This window comes from Fundulus heteroclitus, chromosome 15 (genome assembly GCF_011125445.2).
Source record: "Fundulus heteroclitus isolate FHET01 chromosome 15, MU-UCD_Fhet_4.1, whole genome shotgun sequence".
NCBI lineage: Eukaryota > Metazoa > Chordata > Actinopteri > Cyprinodontiformes > Fundulidae > Fundulus > Fundulus heteroclitus.
The window spans coordinates 10316500-10342464 of NC_046375.1; the positions used below are offsets into that span (position 1 = coordinate 10316500).

At 41.6% G+C, this 25965-nt stretch overlaps 1 protein-coding gene across 1 annotated transcript in view; it reads left to right on the forward strand.

The window, feature by feature from the left end:
• Positions 1-25965, forward strand: part of foxo3b (forkhead box O3b) — a 50583-nt gene that overhangs the window by 1516 nt on the left and 23102 nt on the right. The gene's annotated exons all lie outside the window — the stretch shown is intronic.

Consider the following 25965-nt stretch of genomic DNA (forward strand, 5'->3'; position numbering starts at 1 on the left):
TATGTCATCTATATTCCGGGATTTATTCATTAGGTGTATCCTAATAATGCGCAATATCATGGAAACTGGGAAATATTTAGTAAAGACTTCTATTACAACCAAATTATATTTTAGGCATTGATTTCTGCTAATGTTGAGGATAATGGCGTACAGCGACGAGACTCCGAAATAAATTTCTCAGGAAATGAGAATATTAAATAACATTTTCCCAATCTTCTTCTTGATGACATGCCATTGTTTCGCTATGATGATTAGGATTAGATCAGGCACATTTTTGGGCTAATTAATTAGAGTGATGCCATGGTCTTAAACCTGCTACTTGGCCGCGTATAGAGATGCCAAGACCTGCTGGAAACTGAAATCAGATTCTCATTAAAGCTTCCCTGCAGAGTGAAGCATGAAGTCCGCTAAAATGTTCTGGAAAGATGCACTGAGTTTGCTTCACAATCCTCCCAAGGCTGTGTTTGTCGATTTTGCTCGAGCAGTTTTTCCTTCCACTCAACCTTCCGTTGAAATGTATGGCTGTAAGCGCTCCGTGACCAACAAACCTCTTTAGCAATGACCTTTTGTGACTCAACCTCATTGAGTAAAGCGTCTCTGACCTTCTGGTGAACAACTGCCAGGTCAGCATTGTGCCCAATGATTGTATGGACCCATAACAGGATCAGAATTGTACGTTTCTGTACTAAAATTGATCCTATAACAAATTTAGGTTTTCAGAGTAACAGGTTATTATTAGCTGCAAGCCATAATAAAATAATTTATGTGTGCATTAAGTGTAGATATTCTACAAGTTTCAGTTATTTAAGTACGTTTTTGTTGCTATTCTATTTTTTCATTTGTACAGAAAATATCAGCTTTTTGACTTGTGTACGTTTTCTTGGCCATAAAAAGCTGCCTATTTTGATAAGCTCTTGTGCTGGCTCTGATTATACCTCATTTTCACACTAAATACAGAGAAATCAACCAGTCAAGAAGGACAAATTAGCCAACATCAAAGCCAGATTTCAGTTGGTATCACTTATCACTTAAATGAAGATACCTATCTCATAATTTGAATAACTTGGGCAAAAAAAATAAAACCAAGACACATTTCAAAGGTTTTGTAAAATGACTCTCTTAATCCTTGAGCTGCATGCTGTAATAGTGTTTGGTATACCTGATCTTACTTTAAGGGCTCCCGCTGGGGGAAACAAACGTTCTAACCGGTTTGTGTGGAAACACGGTGGCCTAATTGGAGTGTTGCAATCTGGTTTTAAGATGCTCGCACAATGATACAGTTACGTAAGTCTGCTCCTGAACAGCAGCTAATCTATTAATGGTCCAAGAAAAGCCGAGTGTAAACAAAATGATTTATCAGGAAAAGCTGCGTGGAAGAAGAAGGAAGAAAAAAATGTGAACTCTAAAAGCCCCTTTTCTTTATGTGCGGTTTGAGTATGGGGATTATTTAATTGTTTTTGTTGGAATCACATTACGGCTCTGTTGTTTGTGTTATAAAAGTTAACTTTCCGTCATGCATCTGTAAGGACACAGGCTTTGGTCTGTTTCCCATTTGTTATGTAAACCTTGGCAGCGAGCTATCGGCCTCCTATGGGCCAGGTAGGTGACTGGCAAGCCTGCTGATACCAGCATGAGGGAATTGCATAACTACAGGCTGTCCTTAGGTTTAGGCCAAAGCAGTTGATCTGAACATCGAACAACATGCGGACCCCCCGCAAAAAAGAGAAGAGAAGGAAAAAAAAGATGCAGAAGTGTAGTTTAGTCAGAGAGCGGGATAAGCACCCGTCATAAACCAAGAGTCTCATCCCATGGTGTCGCGGGGGCCCTCAGGCATATTTTGTAAAGCCTTCTCAGGTTTGGTTATGTGATATGCCCCAGTGAAAAGCAAAGAAGGTTACGGGTGTAGCCCCCCCCCCCCCCCCCAAGTCAAGGCCAGGTTCACTGTCAACATGCAGGCTTGTTACTCCAGGAATTTGGGGCATGAAGGCCAAGCTGTCAGTGGTATAGTGTTACTCGTGGCCCGTCTGTAAATCACAGCCGGAGATCGCAGCTCGGGAACTTTTCTCGGGACTCTTTTCAGGACAGGCTCTGTCGAACCCGCAGCAAAAGGGAAATGCATACCTCAAAGCCCCCGATTTTCACTTCTGGCCACTTTGAAGTCTCACCTCTGTGCAGACCTGGGTTTGAACGCCCACAGTTTCACGCAGCCAGCCGGGGCACCTTTGTTGAAGAGATTTGCCGAACAAATCCTGGTAATCCGCCTGGGTTCTCTGTGGCAGGATCACAACAACGTCATCCTCCTTCATATCAGTCAGTTAGCCATCGGCCCAAGCCAGAAGTAGGTTAAGACCGCCATCCATAACACTTTTATCACCTTAAGGCAGCAATTGGATATGCTTCAAATAGAAGCGTACAGTTTGGTCACTCCCTTGCTGTTACACAATGGGGAACAAAGTGTGCTGAACAAGAGAAGCACTGTATATCTTTATTTACTTTGTAATGAGCTCCTCAGATCGCGGGGTCTGCAGTTTTTATTCTTGGTGTTGTTCTTGTTCTGGCTGCTTGTCTTTCAACAGGTGAGAGGTCTGATGTTGGATGGTTCAGGTATTTTTAGCTGCAGCCAAGACTGGGGGCAAAAATAAAAGATTGCAATGGGAATTTGATCTGAAAACGGGTCTGGGAAAGTCTGTAATTTCACTGAAATGTTTACAGGTCAGAAAAGTATAAGGAAATAGTTGTATTTACCGACTTTATTCCTTGTGATTTAAAGTTCCATCCCTCCATCTTCCTTTATTTCAGCCTGATCTTTGCTGGTTCAATATTTAAAGTCACTGTTAAGCTGGGTGTCATTAATCTATGGAGAATCCCTTGTATTTATACTTAAAGACCAACTTAAAAAGCAGAAGAATGAAGTGTGAAATTGTATGAAAGTTCCACTTGTCTTGGAATCCTGTGAAATCTTTTTGCCCTCTCAGAAACTAAGTCAGCCAGCAAGTTTTAAAAGATAGTCGCTGTCGTGCAAAGAGTTTTGATCTGCTGAACTCCGCTGTAGGAGAAATTGCAGAATCCTTTACAAGCTACTCATTAAACTAACACATAAAACACAGAGTGCTTTCATAAAAAGAGATTAGGAGCACCTGTCTGGATTCGTGTGCAGTGGTTGGTGCATGCGTCCACGAGGGAGCGTGGGATTCCTCCTGACTGCAGCAGACCTCATGCTTTAGTGTTACTTAATCGTGCTGTAACAGGCTCTCTGTGGCCAACCACTGCAGGCCAAGACCTAGTTATGTCACACTTAAGGTAAACAGATTTTAGCACAAGTGGTACATATCGTACAGTTGTGTGTGCGTGTGTGTGTGTGTGTGTGTGTGTGTGTTTAACCCTGGAGTACAGTCGATGCGTTCCCGCTCAGACATGCACAGACGTTCTGTTTATAGCTCTTCTGTCTGGTCATGTTCTGTCTTATCACCAAGTTCATGATTGTTAGGGTCTGCGTGGCTCTGAAAATAGTTGCGCTCATTAGTGTTTTCTTCCCCTGTAGATTACAGACATCCTTAAGAACCTTTAGACTGAAACAGGTAGATTTTAGCATCAAGAGGAGGCATTTTTTGTTTTCTTTTCCCTGCAACTGTTGACACAACTCTGACCTTGCTTGCAAGATAAATTCACGAGGATACTTCTTGTGCCGCTCCAGCTTCCGTCGTCGGTGTCCGAACCAAAAACGGTTCGGGCCAATCACGTTGCAGTGTTGTGGTTTAAGGCGGGATATACCAGCTGTGATGAAAGCAAGAGCTGCCGAGCCCACAGGGGATCCCAAAACAAACATGGTTGCGCAGGAGGACGCATTCATCTTTTGAAAGAAGAACACAAAAAAGTGCCTTGACTGACTTATCTTCTAATGACGTCTGCTGCTCACGTTTTAATTTGATACCATGGTCGGCTAATACCAACCTTTGGTAGGCAGGCGTTAGGTGTCGCTTCGCCCAATCAGCTCGGAGAGTTTTGCTGAATGTCCCGCCTTTCCCCAAACGGACTCGATGGGAGCAGTCTTAGATTGATAATGTGCAGGACGGCAAGTGCTCCACTGTCCCAATTCAGGGACTGCATCCTTCGGAGAACCCGGTCTACATGGGTACACCGGACCCATCCTTCAAATCGGGTGGAAAGACGGACACATTGGTCGGACACATTTGAAGGAGTCTTAAGCCGGGCATACACTGTACGATATTTTCAATCGTTGTACTCAGATACAGCTCAAACTGTACGACTAAACCGCAGGGTTTAGAAGTTTACTGCTCACGATATCTGTTCTTACACTGTGCGGCCCGACGCTCTGATGCAACCAACACTGCTCACACTGTACGTTCCAAAACCACACGTCGGACTCAGCCCCGTAGATAGAGGGCGCTACTCGAACTCGCCTTCCCGGAAGCCAAATGTCAACAGTAGAAGAAGAAAAAGGCAGAAGTGTCGATGCTGGCTGTTAAATATGAGGCTGACTAGAATGAAACATGCTCCTCCATAGTTTGACTCCATGTCACATGGCCCGATCCAAAAAATGCTCGCACGACTGAACAATCGGCCCGAAAAGGGCAAAAACTTGTACAGTGTATGCCCGGCTTTTGAAGGATTCGTGAATTGGGCCTTTGTCGCCGCGCTGTGACGTTATCGGACTACAAATACGTCTTCAGAACGTGGCAACCCCTGACTTGAGACAGACCCAGCATCAATCTGGCTGGCCAGGTTAGATTTGGAGAAAGGAAAATAATCAACCTACTCTTCACACTATCCACCACATCTGACTGTTTCTTGAGGAGTATGAAAAACAACATTCTCTAGGAACATAATATTCATCAGATACCATGCCAAAACCACGGCCTTCTTTTTTAAAAATTTAAATCCTTAGAAAAGGGAAAGAAAATTGCATTCTATTTAACTGAAATGATCTGCCACTGTGTAATCCACAGGATAATTCAAGGCTGGTAAAGACTGGATTTTAAATGTAAGCGCTGTGATCAACATGAGACGATCGGCTAGAGAGGAAATTCCTTTACTACTAAAGAAATTCCAAAAAAGATTAGCTAGGGGACAGAGAAAAGGGAAAGAGGGGGTTGACTATATGCGTATGCAGGTGTGCGTATCGAGCGCAATCAGAAACCCTTTCAGATCTGGCCCAGAGCCAAGTTGGAGGAGATCAACCAAAAAGGCAATAAATAGTGGAGAGAAGGGAGTCACAGAGGGTAGGGAGGGAGGAACATGGTGTACACATGGGCACATGAAGACTGTAAAAGATGAGGCGGGAGGAAGGGGATGAGAACCGAATGTTGGGTGTGGAGGGGCAAATTAACAAGCTCTGCTCTAAACTGGTGTCTTACAACCTCCCTCTGGCTGCGATTCCCAACGGAGGAGTGTTTTTTCAGGGGTGATGATTTGCGTGAACCCACCTGCTCCAGACGGGTTCTGTTCTAGTTCTATTTTAAGTCAAAGGTTTGGGGTTTTTTTTGCTGGTTGTTGAGGAGGGAAACTTTTTTCTAGTTAGATTTACCGGTGGGTAATACGTTTTATAGTCCAAAATGACACGTGGAAACCATTACTTTCTAAGTGTTTATGGGGTACATTGTGGCATTCAAGTTTCTGGAACTTCTCCTTTATAATCAAAGTGCATGGATCTGAATCTTCCTCTTAGAACGCCATCTAAAAGCTGGTAGTTTAAACCTACATGATCGGTCAAAGTCGATAGAAAGTAGATTCTGATGGCATGATAGCCTTTTGTTAAATAATACATTTAGTGTAATCACACAAAACTTTTAAAAGCAAAATGTACAGGAAACATGTAATTGCTTTTATCTCAAAGCAGCAATTATACCTACTGTTGCTAAAATAAGAGAATATATTGATTATTACAATTATCTTTAAAGATGCAAGCTATACTAGTGGCTTTCAAAGTTCTTATAGCCAGCACCAGTTCTATAGCTACAGAGGATTACAAGTGCTGCTTTCCACATCGGCCACGTTATATTTAATTTTTAATACATAGTACTTTCACCTCTCTTAGTGAACATAATACATAAAGTGCAAAGAAATACACAGCCTGTGGCTTGGGCTGCTAATGGTGGTTAGCTTGTCACAGAGTGCAAAAATTAACCAGATCCCACAGGTTATCTGACTGAAACTGGAATAAACACGATGGTGCCAAAAGTATTTGCTCGTGTGTTTCCACACACACACACACACACACACACACACACACACGAACTTGAGTGACATCCCATTCTTTATTCAGTTCGTATGATGTAATATCATCTTGGCTCACCCTATGCGGCTACAACAGCTTCTTCTCTTCTTGGAAGACTTTTCAAAGGGCTTAGGAGTGTGTTTATGATATTTAAAAAAAAAATAAAAAATTGTCAGAGTGTAAGTAAAGAAAACCAGATGGATGGACAATTCAGAAAATCTTCCAAACATACTAGATGACCAGCACTCCATTATCTTTCTTCCTTCTTTAATGTGGGTCTATGCAATTACGGCTAATTGCTGTCGTCATCGCATTTAAAGATGAAAAGCCGGCAAAACTATGTTTTAGGTGGTGTATCTGGACATATGGGATTTCCTTTTTTTAATAATTGTTCCTGAAGACCATATGTAAGGTCAGACAGTGATGTTGGCCTGCTTTGCACCCTCCACTCTAATTGTGAACACAGTATTTTATAGTACTTATAGTTTTATATGCCTGTGGATTGGGATGGGTGAGTACTTTTGCCAACGTAGTTAAGTTACTTTGGTCTTAGTGTCATTTATAGATCCATGTTCTAGTGGGGGAAAAAATAGTGGGCAACGCTTATTCTTGAGGTACAGCAAAGCAGTTTGAGAACCTTGGATATACACCGTATAGTTGTTGTAGTTTCTTTATTCCAATGCATAAGCTTTAGCAAAAATTATTTGAGCTCTTTCTTTTGTAGTGTAAACCTAGTATAAAAAGCAGGTATTAGCTACTAATGAGGCTATCTGGTCCGTTGGTGAGCCCTCAGTTGTAACTGTTTAGAAAAGGCTGAAATTGGCCCTCTTGTAATTAAGGGAAAAGTCTAGAAGCTTTCTTTGAGCCAGCTGGTCGGCAGTGGGCAACAACAGGTGGGGGAGCGGCAGTGTTTCACTGCTCTACGTCCTATACAGCTAGAAAAACTTTTGGTCAATCAGATATTTCCTGGGACTTAAATCCTAGGCTTGGTATTACTGAAAATTTTTAAGACCTTGGTATATCTTGATAAGTCCATGCCTAAGAGGAAGAATGCTGTACCTTCACTTCTGAGTGCTGTGCTTTGTGTTTAGACTCAATCTGTCCAGCCTTTGACCCCTTTCATTAGTGCCCCGGCTATTGTAATTTTCAGCAGCTGTTCCACAAAAGCTCACCAATAGGCGCCGCCTAAAATATGTCCAATGTGAACGTTAGTGATACATAAGCGATCAGAGCTGCATTGGTTTCGTTTCCACTCACCAAATGTTTTTGTGTGCAGCTTTGAAAAGTGTTTTTGTTCGCCAAAGTACAAATGATTGTCAAAGCTGGACAAGAAAGGAGGAGGGGAAAAAAAGAAAGAAAAACATAAATGTCCTGTATTTTTTTTCCCCCTTTCTTTTTGGCATCTCTGCCACCCACATAACCCTCTGCACGGTCTGTTCTTCTCACAGACTCTCCTTAATTATTCAGCGCTCTCGGGATGAATTCAGATCACTGTATTAATGTTTAAGAGCCCAGTTCTTGGCCAAAGGCGTACCCCCACTCACTCTTGCCGAGGCTGCCTCTCCTTCGGTCTTGTTTTTCCCTGTCTCTCTCACGCCATCCCTCATTATTTTCCTGCCAGCTCCCTCATTTGTCTGGATGTAAAACACTGTTGTGGGTAAAAAAACAGGCAGCTCCACGTGCAGCTCGCCTTTGCACGACTCTTAAAATCTCTTCTGTGCTCTAATGAAAGGAGATAAATCTCGACTCATTACAAAGAATTACAGCTGGGGAGTATCCCTCAAATGCTTCTCTTTTTGCACTGTGTTTTTTTTTTTTTTTGAAAGCCTCCATAATACAATAGGTTGCAGGAATTGATAATGTACTGTAGCAGCTGGTTGCAGACAGCATTTACTGTGTATTGTGCTTTCAGTGGAGGTCTGCGTGTGTTAAAGGAGCCGCCTGCACATGCCTCATCATTGATAACATCTAAATACAAACATTTGTGTCAAACTCACTGATTGCATCTTGTATCCAAAATGGGGGCTGGGTTTTATTTAGAAGTTTGCTTTGTATGCATTAACTGTGAATGTAAAATTAGACAAATATGGGTAAGTCAGAGCCTTTTTTTAAAAAAAACACATAAAGGTTTTAGACTTATAGAAGACATTTTGATCATATGTATTAACATGGAATCATTCTGCAAAAGGACGATCTCTGACTTGCAGTTCGATTAATATTCATGTTTATTTGTTCTTACGAGAACCTGTTGAATCACCATCTTTTTTTTTTCTTTTTTTTCATGTTGCTATCAAAACACCCTCAGCATATTCGTGCGTCGTCCGATTACACCCATCTCATCTAACAGTTTCTGCACGGACGGCTTGTTCCACGCAGATAACTGAGGCAAAGTGCACGACTGAAGCTGCAAAAATGTTATCAGAGGCTGAAACCAAACGGAGTTTTAACTAAAATAGGCTGAAGGGAAAGAACGTACAGTATATGTTTAACATGTTGCGAAAATGAGAGCAGTGGTTTGCTTTTGGCTTAGCAACCGGGATTAGATGTTCTGCTGTTTCCTTGAAAGCATGGCTTGCATTCCTTTCTGCTCCAAGCTTGCTCTAGAGGTGACCCCAAACTTTGACCTTCCTAGAAAAAAGATAAATAAACATAGTATTTTTTTCCCCCTTTACAAAGCCTATAACTTAGTATGAGCAGTAACTTTAGCATAAATGAAGACCTACGCCGTAGACATATTGCTGGAAGACTCAGTGTCTGTGTGACTGTCGTAATAAATTAAAATAAAACCAGTAATTACACGTCTCCAGCAAAGCCAAGTTTGCTCAGTTAAAAAAGAATAACTTGGAACAGATTTAAACCTTGGGGGTTCCTTTAATCTGTGCGCCGCCACTAAAAACTCTCTTATAAAGATTGGTATAGAAATATTATGCATCAGTATAATTTTTCTGTAACATGGAGTAGTCTTTCAGGGATTAAATACTCCATTTTATTTGGGTTTGGGAATTGAACCCATTAAGGACTATAGCCTCTGTATTTAGGGTGTGCACTGTACCGCCTCATAAAGCAACAACCCATGATAACCTTTCTAAAGAAGTTTGTATCTCTGGCTCCCTTAGACAAAAAATATGCACTAATGGCATATTTGACGAAAACCATGAAGAAATTATAGTTTTAAAGGGATTTTAATCCTGAGGGAATAATACAATAAAACTGAAAATAAATTAGATGTCTATGTTAGTCTATTACAACCAAAAATAGAAAAGAAAATTAGAAAAATTAGAAAGTTAGCTTTTCAAATTTTGTGGCTCCAGTGGTTTTATTTGACAGTTCCCAGACAGAAGTGGGTGTGACAGGAAGAGGAATGACATGCGGCAAAGGTCTCCAGGTTGGTACTCTAACCTGTGACGACTATAGGCATTATATACGTAGACGCCTCGTTACACGCTGGAGCGCGTCTTGCGTCGCCGCCATATTGGTTGGGTCTCTCTTAATTTAGGCTAGCTTGGGAACCAACTTTGCCCATATTTTGTTGCAGTTTATGGCTGCAATAACCGCTGATAACCACTCAAAGTAGAACACGCGGTGCAGGTCACAATTTTGGACTGAGATTGGTTCTGAAAATGAGTTTGTATTTGGTGAGAAAATAGCCGAAACCCACCAATGGACCATAATTTCCTGCTTATTAATTTGTTATCTCTGTATTTCACAAACTAAAGCTGATCACGTTGTCAAATTAAGTACCCTGGAGTTACAGCACATGCAGTAAGCTTTGCAAAACATTTCCTTATCAAGGGCCTTAAGGTCCAGTCATAATTGCAAGCAGGGTAGTGTAAGACACTGGAAATATTTTTCCACGTTTAAAAAAAAAAAACTCTGTATGCACGTGTGTCTGCACAGAACGCAAATGTGAAGAAGTTATTGTTGGTGCGTACAGAAGTCTCAGGATTGAATATGTGTGTGAGAGAGAGTGAAACAAATTTAAAAGACCACTCAAACTTGTTTCTTTGTTAAAATATAACCTGTATTCATTTAAACATTTTATTAATATGTAATACTTCCCAGTCTAAAACAAAGTATTTCAGCATGAAAGTACAGATGTATGTTCATATTTAATAATATGCACTACTGTCTATCTTTGTTTAATAGCATAAAACAAAGTAGGCCTATTTCAGTATGAAAGCACATATTTATTTATGTATTGATATGCCATACCGTATGTCTGTCTTTGTTAAAGAGCACAAAACAACGTATTTCAGCATGAAAACAGGATTTTTATGTGTGACAGTGCCCTGTATCGTCACATCTCTACCAGTTGTAACAAACCAAACCGTGTGAAATCGCGCAAACAGCTTCCTCAGTACAAATAAATGCGCTGGGAACGCGTGAGAGACCCATCCAAGATGGCGGCCGCTCTGAAACGTCAGCTCCAACAGGCAGTGCCAGTCAATGGGGCGTCTACCTATTATGATGTCTATGGTGACATCTGTGCCGAGGGCAGAGGGCTTCGAACATGGGTTACATTTTTCTGTCCATGCTTGACCGCAGCACACTGATTGCTCGGTTTAAGGTTAAAAACAAAAACCAAGAATTAAACATTTACCCCATATGCAAAAGCCTTATTGGAATTTTCATCACAAAATCCAAATGTAAGCAAAAATAAAATGTAAAAATAGGCCGAATACCTAGATTTTTTTAACTTATCTAGCAAATTATCAGTGAGTTCGAATGATGTGAAAGGAACATTTTTGACAAAGGACATTTACTTGTGTCCATACTTACACGTGGATACATGTGTAGTCAGGATATGGTGATGTTTTTTACAGTCTTTTTGCCTGATTACTTGTCGGCCAGGTTGGGGGATAGGCTGCGGTTTGGTCGACAGCTGATAACAGATCGACCCTGTGAACTCGTCTCGCTTTGCGTATCAACTCACGCAGATCAGCCTGCACATACCTCCAGTTCTGGCCCGGCTTCTCCGTTTCCCTGATAACCACATTGCTGAAGTGAGGCCCTGTCACCTCTGCCTTCTCTTCTGTGATCGTCTCCTTTCGGCATGAGAGCCATCCCTTTGCTGTACTTTTATAGGTTGCAGTAGTTTTAGTAGGTCACTTTTAGTTTCTTTGCAGTAGGCTTTGGTACACTTCTGTTAAGTTCTGATCTCGGGATCAAGTTTGAGCTTTAATTGGTCCACTCCTGCTGTTGGCCTTGTGGGTCCGCAAAGGACAAACTCAGCTACTATTCCAATTTAACATTTATTTGACCACAATTAAAGATCTCTGCCTGAGGAGAAGTGGTAGTTAAAGTAATGTGTTGCTCACATGAAAGAGAAGCCCCCCCACCCCCCACCCCACCCCATAACCTCTTTTTATGATTCTCTTATGTTTAGATCTAACATCAGTTGCTTTCCCTGCACCCTCCTCCATTTTCAGCTGCCACCTCCCCCTCAGTCCAATCATGCCCTCTTCTTCTCAGTCGGAGTTAGTCGGGATTCATGACAGCAGATTAAAACCAGATTACATTAGATTAATCATTTTGGAAGCAGCAGTTGCAGCTAAACTGAGCTACATCCAACTTTGTATGTGCAGTGGTGTGTTTAAAAAAAAAAAAAAAAGTGTCCATCGACTTCCAGTACGAATCTTCTCATAGGTATGATGGGTTGTCTCGCAGTCTCTACCCATGGTGGTGATGTTATTGTATGGTGATGTATTTATTTTCATAACCACATACAGAAATAGAACAGGTACTTCCCGATCTAGGGCTTATTTAAATAGGCAAATCGCTTATAGATTGCGTTTTGCCTGTGTGTGGGAAAATTGAAAAGTTTCCAGAGTTGTAGTTTAAACCAGCTGCCGGGATAGCCAGCCTGCAGTCCGCCTTGGACATAAAGGATGGTTTCAAACTTGTATCTTAACCAAAAAGGCAAGAAATAGTCATAATAATTCCAAATAGCAGAAATAGTCCTTGAAGAAAGCTATGGAAACGTATGTTAGCCCTTCTTCAGCCAGCTGACCGGTAGTTCCCAGCAACAGGTAGGGGAGGGGCAGCACGTCTTTACTCTGTGCTCCATTTGGCCTGTCTGAGCACTTTCTTTGGTATCTCACTGAAAGACTTTAGCCACAAGAACGATATGATGAATTTAAGCAGTTTAGAAACCATAGATTACGGATACGTGGCATTTATTTGTTGTTATTCTTGATACTTACCTACTTGTAAAAATATTGAGCAGAGTCAAGTATGTGCAGTGCAGAATTTTATACTATTTGTTGACCATTCTGCTCCTGTAAAGTAATACAAGTATCTAAAGCTATTAATATAATTAAATGTCATTTATTATGTGGTTAATTAATTAAGATTATGTTTGGATAGAGATCCTGTATTTTTTCCCAATTTTTTTCAAAACTGGTAAATTAGTCTTTGTTGTAAGCAAGAGAGTTCTGCTTACAACAAAGACAGCTTTGTGTTATAGTATTCTCCATAAAACTGAAGAACATTAATAACACCGTCTCTGGAATGTCATAAAAAAAAAGGACTTTAAGCTGTAGGAAGGGTTAAGAATGATTGTTTTGTGTTTTTAAAACCAGAACCTTTTAGGACCTCGGTACCAGCAACCAACCAATGACCAATTTGTTTAGATTGTGTTTCCAAAAGCCAGATTTCTTTCTTTTTTTTGGTCATCTTTTGAAGTGGTCTTGACCAATTATTCTGCAGGCTTTTTAGAGGGCTTTCAAAGTTAGCCTTTGGATTTGACCATGATGGCACCACTTCAAAAGAGTGAAAGAAAGTGTGGCTCTGTGGAAAAAAATACATTTAAAGAAAAATATTTAGACACGATGGTCCAGTACAGTGTCCATCATAAGTTGTTTCAAAAGAGGAAAGAAAGTGTTACTACACCGAGTATTTTTTTATTTTGATAGAGGAATAATAAAACAATATATGTCATGTTATTCATTGTTTTGCCCCATTACATTATTACTATTCAGAAGTCTGTGAAAGTATTCATCAAAATTACTATCCAGACATTTTTTGTCCACTTTGGATGTTCAGTAAGCTCGATCGTGGGAGTGTAAACTCTCCAACCGCAGAAACGGCACTCCCAGATTTGCTAAGCAAAGAATGAGTGCCATCGAAAAGTCATCCCGCAAGCCACCTGTTCAGCTCCCCGGGTTCCTGAGTGGACACACAGGATTCTCTTGTCTCTGTGAAATCCTATAGGTCAGAGGCACACATGCAAAGCGCGTTGGCGTCTGTTATGAGCTCGCACGGCTTCAGATGCGTTGCCTTGCTCATGCACACACTCGGACTCCAGCGTCCCGTGTCGGTCCACGCATCATTTGAATGAGAGAATTCTGTTTTTTGCTTCTTCCTGGATAATAGCTCCCATAATTTTTCCTATGGTGATTAGCCCCTCAACACGACCGCGTGCGCTCGAGCCTCAGATAAAAGCGGTGCCCTCAAGCCCGGCTTCCCGTCAACCTTCCAGGACTAATCCCTCGCTTCATGAAGTCCTGGCTACAGGCCCGTGACTGCAGAGGTTTTTGTTTTGCGCGTGTTTTGTTTTGTGGTGAGGCAAGTCACTGCGGGATGAAGGCGACCCATTGTTTGGACGCCGAAAAAGAAAAGACCCGGGCTGGTGGCAGCAGTTGAGGTTGTCTGCTCACGCGGTGATTGCATCTGCATCTGAGCCGGTTAAAACGGTTTTCACAGCAACACCAAAAGGAAAAAGAAAAAGTTCATTCTGTTTGTTTTGAGTAATTTATAGTTTTCACAAACATTAAAATGTCTTCTTTCTGTTTTTTTTCATCGCCTGCTTGCGTGTGAGGTTGATTGAGCGGGTGGAGAGAGACACACGCAACGGATAGAATTTCAATTAGACTTTTTTTCTTTCCCCCCCCCTCCCTAAGTCACCCTTTTAAAAGCTGCAATCCACATGTTTTGAGGCACTGGGAGTTAAAATGGTGAATGGTTTAGTCATGGTTATTTTCATATGGTTTCCTGCAGTTTCCATGTTTCACGTCTGATTTCTCTGAATTTATTGGATAGATTATTTGTTTTAAGGTCCCGTGCCCAGTCGCCAGTCAAACATGACTGTTTTATGTTTCCAGAAAACCTCAAACACCAGCAAAATTGCGATGTTTTCTTGCGCAAGCTCTCAAAATACGTCGCCTTCTGTTCCGTATCACGGCAAACAACTGCACATGTGGAGTCTGGAGGGTTTTATGGTGGGATAAATCAGCATCTATTTACACAGCGCCTTACAAAACTCACGCTACAACCACAAACTTCATTGTGTTTGATTGGGGTTTGATGTGGTAGATGAACACAAAGTAATGCATAGTTGTGAAGTGGAAATAAAACGAGAAAATGTATACAAATAAAAAGTTGAAACGTTTGGCTTGCATATCTTTTCTGCACCCTTGAGTCAAGACAGTAATTTGTAAAACTACCTTTTGCTGCCGTTTCAGCTGCTGTTCTTATGAATATGGTTTCTATAGCTTCACATATTTAAAGAGTGAATATTTCCTTATTCTGATTTGCAAAATAGCCCAAGCCTAATCATGAGGGTTGGAGAGCCACGGATATTTCCTGTCTGCATGTTTAGGGTGTTTCTCCCGCTTTTCTTAAGTTTTTGGGATCTTCTAACAGGTCCCTGCATCTTCCCATCACCGCTGACGAGCTTCTCTCTCCCTGCATTCCCACAGCATAATGCTGCCGCCACCATCTCTTACAGTTAAGATGATGTTTTCAGGGTGATATGAAGTTAGTTTAAAGTAAAAAAAAAAAATTTGGTCTCTTTTGGGGTATCCAAATAAATGAGGGTTCATTGTAAATGTAAGCCACCCTTTAAATATATTTGTTATTTTGAAAACAAATTCAAACCACATGTTGATTTTTTCCCCCCACTTCACAGTTCTAAACTACTTTTGTGTTGGTATCCCAATAAAATGCATTTTAGTTTGTGGTTTTAAAAAATTGCAACATTCTAGAGGTACTATTGCCTGGTGCCTTAACCAGTTAATGGCATTAGTTTTTATGCATCCATTCCCGCCGCTGTAGTTTATTTGCATATTTGTGCAGAATTAGTTCCAGCCTCCGTCTATCTGGAGGCACTTCCAGTAACTCCACCAGCTGCATCTTGATGAACAGCAACATAAACACTGTTGCACCAGTGTGACTATGCTCTGGGTTTTGTTTTTTTTTTATTCCACGAGTAGAGCAAAATAACTTTTTTTTAAAGTTTTGCAGTTGGAAATATGAGCTAAAGTAACTAAAATACCTGGAACTGATTTAGCTAAACCTGGAAACATCACCTCAGAGTTGGTATTCGTGTCATATCGGCAGCACTGTGCAGGGTTTTTGTCCGAAAGCCAAATAAAAATGTTGTCTGGCAAAAGTTATTGCACAATTCCTTTGCTTTTTTTTTTTTTTTTTTTTTCCTGAGATGACAGGTTGCTGGCATTAGGAGGTCACTGTGACTCTGAGAAGCCTTCTTTCATCCTCTTGCTTTGTCTGTTATCAGTTATGAGGCCTAAGTAAACTTTTTTGTTTGTACACCTGGACTTTATTATGGAGAGTGGAGGAGGCACCGGCTTGATAAGCCACAGCAGATACACACAACTCGGCAGTTAAAGATATGGGTCGATCTAATAAAAAAAAAAGGCACCTACATGCTGACGGTGCACAAAGTCGACGTGGCCGTTGGCCAAGTCCTTTTTGAATGACTTCATTGGTTTGGGAAATGGGTGAAAAGCTTAAGGGCTGACTGAAGAATCCTGTAAAGGAATGCAACTCTTTGAAGGCTCACCTTCAGCCTTAAAAGGAAAAATTTGTGGAGTCAGTGAAATGGGATGTGGGTGTTGTGTGTAGGGATACATCTACGTTTAGCTGACAGCGGGAAAGATCAGAACTTAACAAACGGACAGAGAGGCAACGGTTTCTGTGGGATCTCAGCTACTGACCTGATTGCAGGGAACCTCTTCCACCTTAACCGCTGAAATTGCGTTGCATTTGATGCTCTGAGTCATTGGTGGTACAGTGGAGACAGAGGACGTATATCCAATGTGGAAACAAGGGCGACCGGCGCACTAATCTGTGCCAAGGCTATTGTCTTTGAGTCGTTGAAAGCTTGGCTTGGGTCATGAACCCAAGTCAATGAGATAATGTAATGTACACCCTGTGCTTTCATTGTTGGAGTTTGTGATGGCTCATTTGGCATACCTTTACCTAACAATGAATAAACGTGCACGCATGCAGAATCTGAAGGTGGTAAAACTAAATAACATGTAAATCTGCTGCTCACGTTTGCGCTTGCACTACATGCATCCTCCCCCAGGAGGGTTAGTCATTAAATGCAGTGGACTTTCTGATTGTATTCAGCTGACCTTTCCACACAAGCAACTTCTGTCTTTGTTTATGTTTTTTTTGTCTTTTGAAAAGCAGATAAATTTGAATCTTTCCTGGAGACTCCTCAAGCTGAGTTACAACAGGCGGGCGTGGCCTCTTCCATTTACAGTTAAAACCAGGATGATTTACAAAGCGTCAGGGGTCAGCCTGAGCTGCTAGAAGATTATAACAGCATGATAACTAGCCTTCTTTCAGCCAGCTGTCCAACAGTGTGTAGCAACAGGTGGGAAAAGGGGAGCACTAGAGGTCTTGAAATAGTAGGAGGGCTAATAATGAAAAATGCTAACAGCTTTGAAACTGTAACTTTAAAAAAAAAATGTACTTTTCATACCTTGATACCGGTAACTGAGCCATACCTAATCAGTGTAGGTTTCTTCTTCAATTATGTACCTCTAGCACACCCTTTATCTCCCCGTCCCCTCAAGCTTGCTTTTTTAATCTGATTTGGGTAACTAGGCAGGAGGAATATTCAGACCTGTGAGTGTGTGTTTCATTGCTTATGGGGGCATGAAATTGCTCCAAAGCCCCAAGCAACATCGGACACTGCTCTCTACTCAAACTCGTTGCTTTTTCGGTTTGACACACGCTCAGCTCTGGCTTTCCCTCAGCATTACTGAGTATTACTAAGATATATATTTTTTTTTAGATACATGCTTTTGCTATCACCCACCATTTGCCCATCAAATGATTTAAGTCAGCTGCTAACCAAGAAAAGACAGAAACACGACTGAAAACCGGCATTCGCCATTTATTATACACATGCAAACGCGTAGAACCTCGACGGCAGCCCAGTCAGTTAGACATTCACCACAGTCCTTGTCTAATTTCCATGTTCTGCCCCAAGCTGCTGAATGTGTAGGAGGCCTCATAAAGTGAGGGCTTTGTCCTCACTCTGAGCATACAACCACGTGAGTCTGTACTACTGTACGACGAGCAAACCAACTGGGGGAATGCGGAGGAAAGCCCTTGCCTCAGCTGTTGTTGTAAATGCCCCCCACTCCCACTCCCCCCCACCCCGAGAAATCCTCTCATTTTTGGCGCGCACACACTTTTTTTCTTTTTGTTGGAGGCCTTCAGGCCACCGTGACGAGTTACTCCAAAGAGAGCAAGAGTCGTGAAGAAGAAACTGGGCCCCTCGCCTTCTGCGTTTCTCGTCCTCCATGTCCTCCTTCTTATTTTTTCCCTCTTCTGGGGGATGGGGGACGTACAGTGCTGGAGCTCGTGATCTGGCTGAAGTCAAGGGAGCCTGACACTGTGCGCCTTGTAAGACTGTTGCTATCTGTGGGATGGCAGACTCGTGGACAGTTGTGAAGATTTCTGATTTGGTTTCCTTTGACGGCTGTGGTGTTTTTCTCTTCTGCTAAAAAAAAAAAAAAACAGGTACAACCAAACAAAATGAGTCGCAGCAAGAACATTTCAACTTTTGTTGACATTTTTTAACCCTTATGCCTCAGAAGGAAACAAAATGTCTTACACCCATTGGTACATGTGCATTTTGCCCTCGTCGCTCAGTGTGGGATGCATCAGTACGTGGGACCAGGTGGACTGAAAATCGCGGCTAAAGAAGAACGACAGAATGGGAATGACTAAATCAATATCAGTCACACATTCGCTTCTCATTTCTCGTCGTCATCTGTCCAAAACAAATGAAAAAATTTGTAAGAGCATGAAAAAGAGGAGTGAATAGGCTTAAGACCCAAGATGTAGGTTTGGTCCATATCCATTTTTTTCTAGGTTCACCATGCCTTGCTAAAACATACCATGAAATACAGCATTAAGGTCTGCCTGGACAGGCGTTTGATGTTATCATTGCTGTAATTTAAGGCTTTCTAATTGATTTTTAAACGTACTTTCTCAAAGGTTAAAATAACGTAGTTTTTTTTTTTTTACTCGACTCACGTAAAGGTTGTCTTTGTTAGGAATCAGGCTACCAGTATGTTGGTTTTATCAGGCTGCAGACGTTTCCATTAAAGGGATCGCTCAGGGTTTAAATGGTGACAGGCATTCAATATGTCATATGCAGTGGCTAACTCTTTTTATTCTGTAGAAATCCTGATTTGTTGGTTCCTACTCACGGTTAGTCCAGGAGCTGCAGAGACCATACCGCCTTAAAACAAGTTCAGTCTCAGCAACATCGTAGCCTTTTATGTGAATGCTATTTTATGACATTTTACAATGATTTCAGGTTAACATTAGGTGGTTAAGTCAAACATTCTGTACAGTACACAGGAAAAGGAGGGGTGGGGTGTGGTGCACCTCCAATGATCCTCTTGCTTTAAACATATTGACAATGAAACACGATCAGAGTAACAAGCTAATAGAAAAACAAGACAGAGTGAAACTCGGTCAAATACCATTCAACTAAACAGCTTTAATATTTACCTATCTCCATTTTCACACCAGACAGTAACTATGACTGCTTTACATGTTCCCTTCTCAGTATTTGTTGCACACAGGTAGATTATTAGCAGCGGCACCATCTCCTGCCTTCATTTCCCATATAAATAATCACTGGCTTGTGTGTGAAAAGACCCTCAAACAATTTAAAGAATAATAAAATATCCTTTTTTCCCCTAGACGGTATAACACTTTCAAAACTGGGGTCGTTAAAAGACTTTAGAAGTCCATTTCGGCCTCTCGGTTTTATAAGCTATAAGTGAAATGAGGAAATCCCTCAATTCCAAAATGTCCTCTAAAATGTCAACATCTGTGTGAAAATATTTTTGGATTCACTTAAATTTCCCCTTTACTATCATGCAAAAAAATTAAATGGGGCGAATGAAATGAAGGGTTGGGATGCATCAAATTTGACAGAAGACATGAAACCCTACTAGATATAGCAACGATGCGCAGCAAGCCTCTTTCTCCCCATGTGAGCGCTGTAATATTGCAGCAGTGAGACAGTAGGGTTGCTAAACTAAGCTTACATTCGCCTTGGTAGGTTGCATGGAGAGTTTGATTTTCATCTGCAAAATATACGGCATTGGTCAAAAATCGATTTTTATATGACCACTTGAGTAAATTTGTGCGTTATTTAGTTTAATCTGTCCAGTTTTTAAAAAGAGCAAGCGTAAACAACTATTAACGAAACGTTTTCTTCTTTTGTGGGAGCTGTAAAAGGCTTTGTCTCTGGAATATGGGTTAGTGTGCCTCACAGTGCCTTGCTGTGTCTTCCTACTTCCCCTCTGGGTTTTTTTCTTTCCTTTTTCACTTAGCTTTTCTGAGCTTTTTTATTTTCTTGCTCGTGTTTTTCTTCCCTTTTTTTTCTGCTGTAACTGCAGAACAGTTTCACAAAGGGTACAGTAATATTAAGGAGAAAGAATAGAAATAGAAAAGGATTATCTGTTGTATGCTGTAGAGCCTTAGATGCTTACATAAGCCCTTTTTAGCGCCTGGTGTTAGTTGGCTGCAGGTTGAACTTTCCATTTCGCTTGTTGCCAGGGATGCCCTCATCCTCCCCGCGGTGGTGTCAAGCTTTCAAAAGGGTGTGTGCGCACTTTAGTTATCGCTGTACCTCTACAGGCTGCGTTTATATGCTCATTGTGTCTATTGGCATTTGTATCACTAGGTGCAAACACTACAGAACATCTTGGACAAAGTCTTCACAGATGTGCATTTCCCCCCAACATTTAGGGACACGTGAGCTAAAAGTTCCTGTCTAATACAGCTAGAATAATTGACTAATTGAATCAAATAGAAAAATCCTTTATTGTCCCACTTTGGGGAAATTCAAGTCCACCAGCAGCAAAGTGAAAAGCAAATTGAAGCAAGCAGATGCATACAAAGGTAAAATATATAACAAAATAATAATAACTTTACAGTAAGGGCAATTTTACAATATAAGAAAAGTATTACTGTCAGTTATTAAGAACGGTGTACTCGGATTTAAGGAAATGTAGACTATGTAGGCTGATTTAACAAAAAAATGTTTTTGCACATTTGTGCGTAAAAACAACTAAATACTGTTTGCAACAATTAAAAAAAATTCAAAACACAGCAAGGATGGAAACTCATTGAGTTTGTTGGAAGGACACCAGCTGGAAGGATCTGCGATAACGCTGCTTAGTGCACCTAGGATGCAGCAGTCTTCCGCTCAAGGAGCTCTCCAGTTCTGCAACAGCTTCATGCCACGCGGAGACATTGTCCAAAAGTGATTATCTTTTTTGTTAGAGTTTGTTCCCGCTTAGAGAAGGGCATCCTAGGACAGAGTTGGCTTTCGTTATGAAATTAAGAGGGTTTGCCTCTGATCTGATGAGTGAGTCTATAACTGCAGGTTTATGCATGAATGTTGTGTATAACCCTTAGAGTTTGTGGAATTGATCCTTTTTAGAAGGTAATTTTATGGATTTAGTCTTAGATGGGGATTGACAAATTTGGATCTCTAATCCAATCCCATTAGGCAGTATTAGCATTTATTTGTCCGCAGCTGCATCGCCAAAAGACGAGAGTCCATCAGTTCTCTTCTCTCAGTCTCATCTTCTCTTCTTTCGTCTCTTTCTTTTGCTCATTTTCTGTCTCTCGTCTGTCAAGCTCAACCTGCCTCTATTCTTCTCCTCGCTTGCTCTCTCTGCTGCTTTAGGATCATTGAAAACTGTATGGAGACAGTAAAAGACATCATAGAAGAGCGGCTGACGCCATTGGCTGGCTCGCACTCCACCCCCACTTGCGATTGGCCGCAGGCTTCGACATAGGACTCAATCAGCTGGGTGGAAGTGTATGTAGGTCAGTGTGTAGCTGCCTTTCTCGCTCTCTGTTCCCCTCCTCCACAGACTTGGTTTTGGCGAACCGGCTGTTGTGTTAATTGGCCATGCTCCAAATTTCAAACCCAGACTCGAGGGCACAGACGAGAGGCAGAGCGAGCTTAAAAACAAGCAGGGGAAGTCGAAGACGCGACGAAAAGGAAGAGGGTACAGGAACGTAGGAGGGGGAAGGGGATGGGTAAAGATCTGGGCGCCCTGTTGCACTCGGCAGTGCAATAGTGCAGTGCCTTCGTCAACCCTTGAACGCTCATGAAGCAGTCAGGGATAAACCATCTTATAATTATAGAAGCATACACTATATTCCCTTCGCTTAAATAATGCAAGAGATGGAATAAAGGTAAGCAGTGAGCATCTGGGAGTGTAACTGATAAAAGCTCATACATCATGAGCTTTTCCTTTTATCACATTACAACCACAAACTTAAAATATTGTTTTTGGATTCAATATACTGAACAAACACAAAGTGGTGTGTAGTTGTGACAAAGGATCCATGGTTTTCAGTTCATTTTACAAATAAAAATGTGAAAAAGGTCTCGCTCCCCCGAGTCAATACTTCCCAGATCCACCTTCCGCTGCAATTATAGCTGAATGTGTTTAGGCATAACTTACTACTAGCTTTGCACAACTATAGGATGAAAAATTGGCCTATTCTTCTTTCCAAGATAGCCTAACTTAGTCTGGCCGATCGTAGTTTGGCCCTCAAGGGTCACACTTCTGCTGCAAATTGAAGCTCAACTCCAGTCTTGTCCTGCATTTAGCTCCAGATATCTTCTTTAAAAAAATTAAACATGATTTATTTTGGCATTACCAACTTACCAGTCTTCTATAAAACAAGATTAGCGGAGATCGTGGTTAATCGTTGGCCTGTTGAGAGGTTCTTCCACCTGAGTTGTCGATCTCTGCAGCTCCCCAAAAAGCTATATTTATTTTAAGTTTAGGGGTACTACACATGTTTACTTCAAAGACATATAATTTTGTGTTGGTCTACCACATAAAACCTAAATAAAGTACATTGAATTTTGTGGTTATAACATGACAAAACAGTCGCTGCTGTATAGACTAGATACAGTCTTATCCTCTTGGTGTGTCGAAATACCCAGCTTGTGCTAGACCTCACTGTCTAGCAAACCGCTTTAGATTTGGGATGGTTTAGTGATCTCATCTGTCAAGTTGTGACTGTGTGGGCACAGCAGAGCCTTAGATATGCATGGCAGTCTTACCACAGCTGCCTCACGTGTCCTATTCGAGCTTTTAAAGTGAGTGCATCGCCCTAGGAGAAGCCAGCCCGGCGCTTCGATGCTCGGGTCTACCGGTGAATAATTCACGCTAACCCAGATTCTTCTACATTGTTTGCTCTACCCCCAAGTACTCCCACATACACCCAGCAATACACACACTGGTGCACCCACGGTAAGTGGTGCTCCCTGGGCGTCGCCCACAGCAGTCTAACCTAGACAAGCAGACTGTGAAAAGCAGACAAAATAAAGTCCTGTACACTTCACTTTACTACTCCCTCTGCACCCATGTCTGTCTGCATACTTCACATTAAAAGTGCCTCGCAGCAGTCTGTGTTCTCTGCAGTCCTCCCTCCTCTCATGCGGCTGTCTCTTTCTGCACATCTCACCCCCTTTTTTTTTTTTCTAAATAAGTTTTCTTTTTTTAGGAACCCACCGTAGAGTACACTAGAACCCATAGCAGCATGAACGCAGCTCAACTCACACAAAGTCAAGCACATTCCAGCATGTCTCCCTGCCCTTTATTTCTTGCTTTGGTTGTTTTCTTATTTGTGTCTACTTGGTAAAACAGCTAGTATATGTACAGCACTTTAACTAGTCCAACGACCCCAAAGCGCTTCACACTACAGTCAGTCATTCACCCATTCACACACGCATTCACACCCTGACGGTGGTGAGCTTTGTTAGTAGCCACAGCTGCTCTGGGGCAGAGGCGAGGCTGCCATACAGCGGCGCCGCCGGACCCTCTGACCACCGCCAGTGGGCAATTCGGGTGAAGTGTCTTGCCCAAAAGACACGACTGAGACGGTCAGAGCGAGGATCGAACCGGCAACCCTCCAGTTGCAAGAGGAACTTCCCCACGTGTGACTCTAACCCATCCACACGCACATATGCAACCTTGTTCAAAATACAAAGTGAGCACTGTGCCTTGACTTCCATACAACTACCTAACCTAAACCTAATTGACACCTTAGTCATAAACCTAACTTGGCCAGGAAAAAAAAAAAAAAAAAAAGGTCCTCACTTTACATCAAAGTCCTCACTTTACTTGTAAAATGAGCAAATAAAATTCTCGCTCAGCTGCAAGTACAAGAACGCACACACACACACACACACAGACACAATGACTGACTTTAGCCTGACTTTACCCCTCTTACTCATCGAGACGCTGACCCACTTAGAGCGCAGTAGCACACCAGACGGGAGATTTACTCTGGGAAAAAATAAGCTACAAACAACCGATTCTGCATGTGCCTAAACGCACACTCACAAACGTGGACGTGCCTACTCATGGCCCATTAATGCAGATGACGGGACACAGTTTCAAGCAGGACAGCAACCAATCAATGCAAACCCAACACTTCCCTATTTTAGCTGCTCGTTTCTGCCATTTCAACAGCACGTGCCTCACCATATAGAGTCTAGGGGAGGTCTATATGTTACTTAAATAGGGTAAAAGTGATGGTACACCTCAGGCACCTAATACTACATACACAAGCTGCTGATCTTTTTTTTTGACTGATCTACCATTACCCTCATTTTCTTCCATCTTTATACTTTATAACATGTCTGTTAATTGTATCCCACTCTATGTGGACTCGCTGCAAGACTAGGATTCAGCAGCAAGGCTTTTAAAACTAAGAACATTTGGATGAAAGCTCGATCAGTCAGTGTTAAGGGGTTTTTAGCACTCTTTTTTTTTTTCTTTTTTCTTTTGGTTATGGATTCACACAGAGATCCATGTGATGTGTGAGCATGTGTGGATTTCTTTTTACCAGTGTGTGGAAGGTGTGGCGTTGATCCTTTCAGAAAAGGCCTGTACAGCTCAAAAGCCGGTCAACGCTTTTTTTTTTCTCCTCTCTCGTTTCTCTTTTTTTCCTTCTTCTTCCCCCCCGACTCCATATTCTACAAGGGCTTCTCTCATGAGCTCCAAAAGATTATCTGACACGCCCCTTTCAGAAGCACTCAGCTCTGTCACCCCGCAGTGCGAACATGTGCTTGTTTGTTTCGAAAGCGAACGTTTGAGCACTTTTTACCCTTTCTGCCTCGCCGAAGAAAGAAAAGTATTGGAGGAATAACATAAAGACATGGAAGGAGACGTTGGGAGAGGGAAGGGTGGATTGAGTGATTGATGCTCACCAGTATAAATAGGGAGAAGAAGCCAGAATATAGAGCTATGGCCTGCAGCCAGAGAGTGCCACCATGCAGCTTTTGTGTCGACGTTTGACTTAAAAAGGACCTTTCAGAGAGGGGAGAAAAAAGGAATGGGGCGTGATAGAAAATTATAGGAACTGGGTATGATGGAGCATCAGAAAGAGAACAGACAAGACGTAGCTGAAAGGGGGTGGGGGGTGGGGAGGTCCTGGTGGCGGCTAAATAGATGGAAAACATGAGGAGTAGGAGGAGGATTTCTCTCGTCACATTGCTTCTCTCTTTAAACTATCATTATTTATTCTTATACAAGCCAGGGATAATGTCGGTTTACGTTCAGGTCCACAGGCTTTAGCAGTTTTACCTGTTCTCTGTTGCACATCAGTTACAAAGATTTTCACATTACAACCTCAGACTTCAATATATTCGGTTGAGATTTTGTAATCGACCAACACAAAATAGTGCATAATCTTTAAGCGAAAGGGAAAATGACTCAGGATTTAACTTCTTTTTTGTTCACACAGTAATCTGAAAAGTGTGCCCGAATTAGTATTTAGTCCCCCTTTACTCTGACAACCAATTAGTTTTAAAACAATATCCCAAGCTTTGGACCTTTCATAAAACACTGTTTAAGCTCTAATTTTAGAATAATATGCATGTAGCCATCTACCTAAACTGACCGCTGAAGCAAAGGAGAGCAATAATCAGTAGAAGCAGCCAGTAAGACTATGGTTACTCTGGAGGAGCTGCAGACACCCACAGCTCAGGTGGGAGAATCTGTTGAAGAAAGTTCCCGCCATTCCTGCTTTGTCTGATGCCACGAAGGAGACAGCATGGAAGAAGGTCCTCTAATTGATTAGATTCAACCAAAATTCTACATTTTGGCAAAACAATGTTCTTTTTTTTTTTTAGGATTCAACTTTTCTTAAACTTTTGTCAGCACATTTGGACACGTAGGAACACATTTGAAGACCACTTACACTGGATGAAAACCAGTAAGAGACTGTAAAAGACCTGAGTTTGGGATAAAGCTTTGTGTTGGTCACATAAAATCTCAATAAATATGTTGAAGCTTGAGGTTTTAACGTGCTAAAAAAAAAAAGTAAAAAGCTGTATCATCCAAGGCACTGAGTCAACCTCTTAAATGATCCCATTCACCTCCTTTTGTGTGTCATTTTGGATG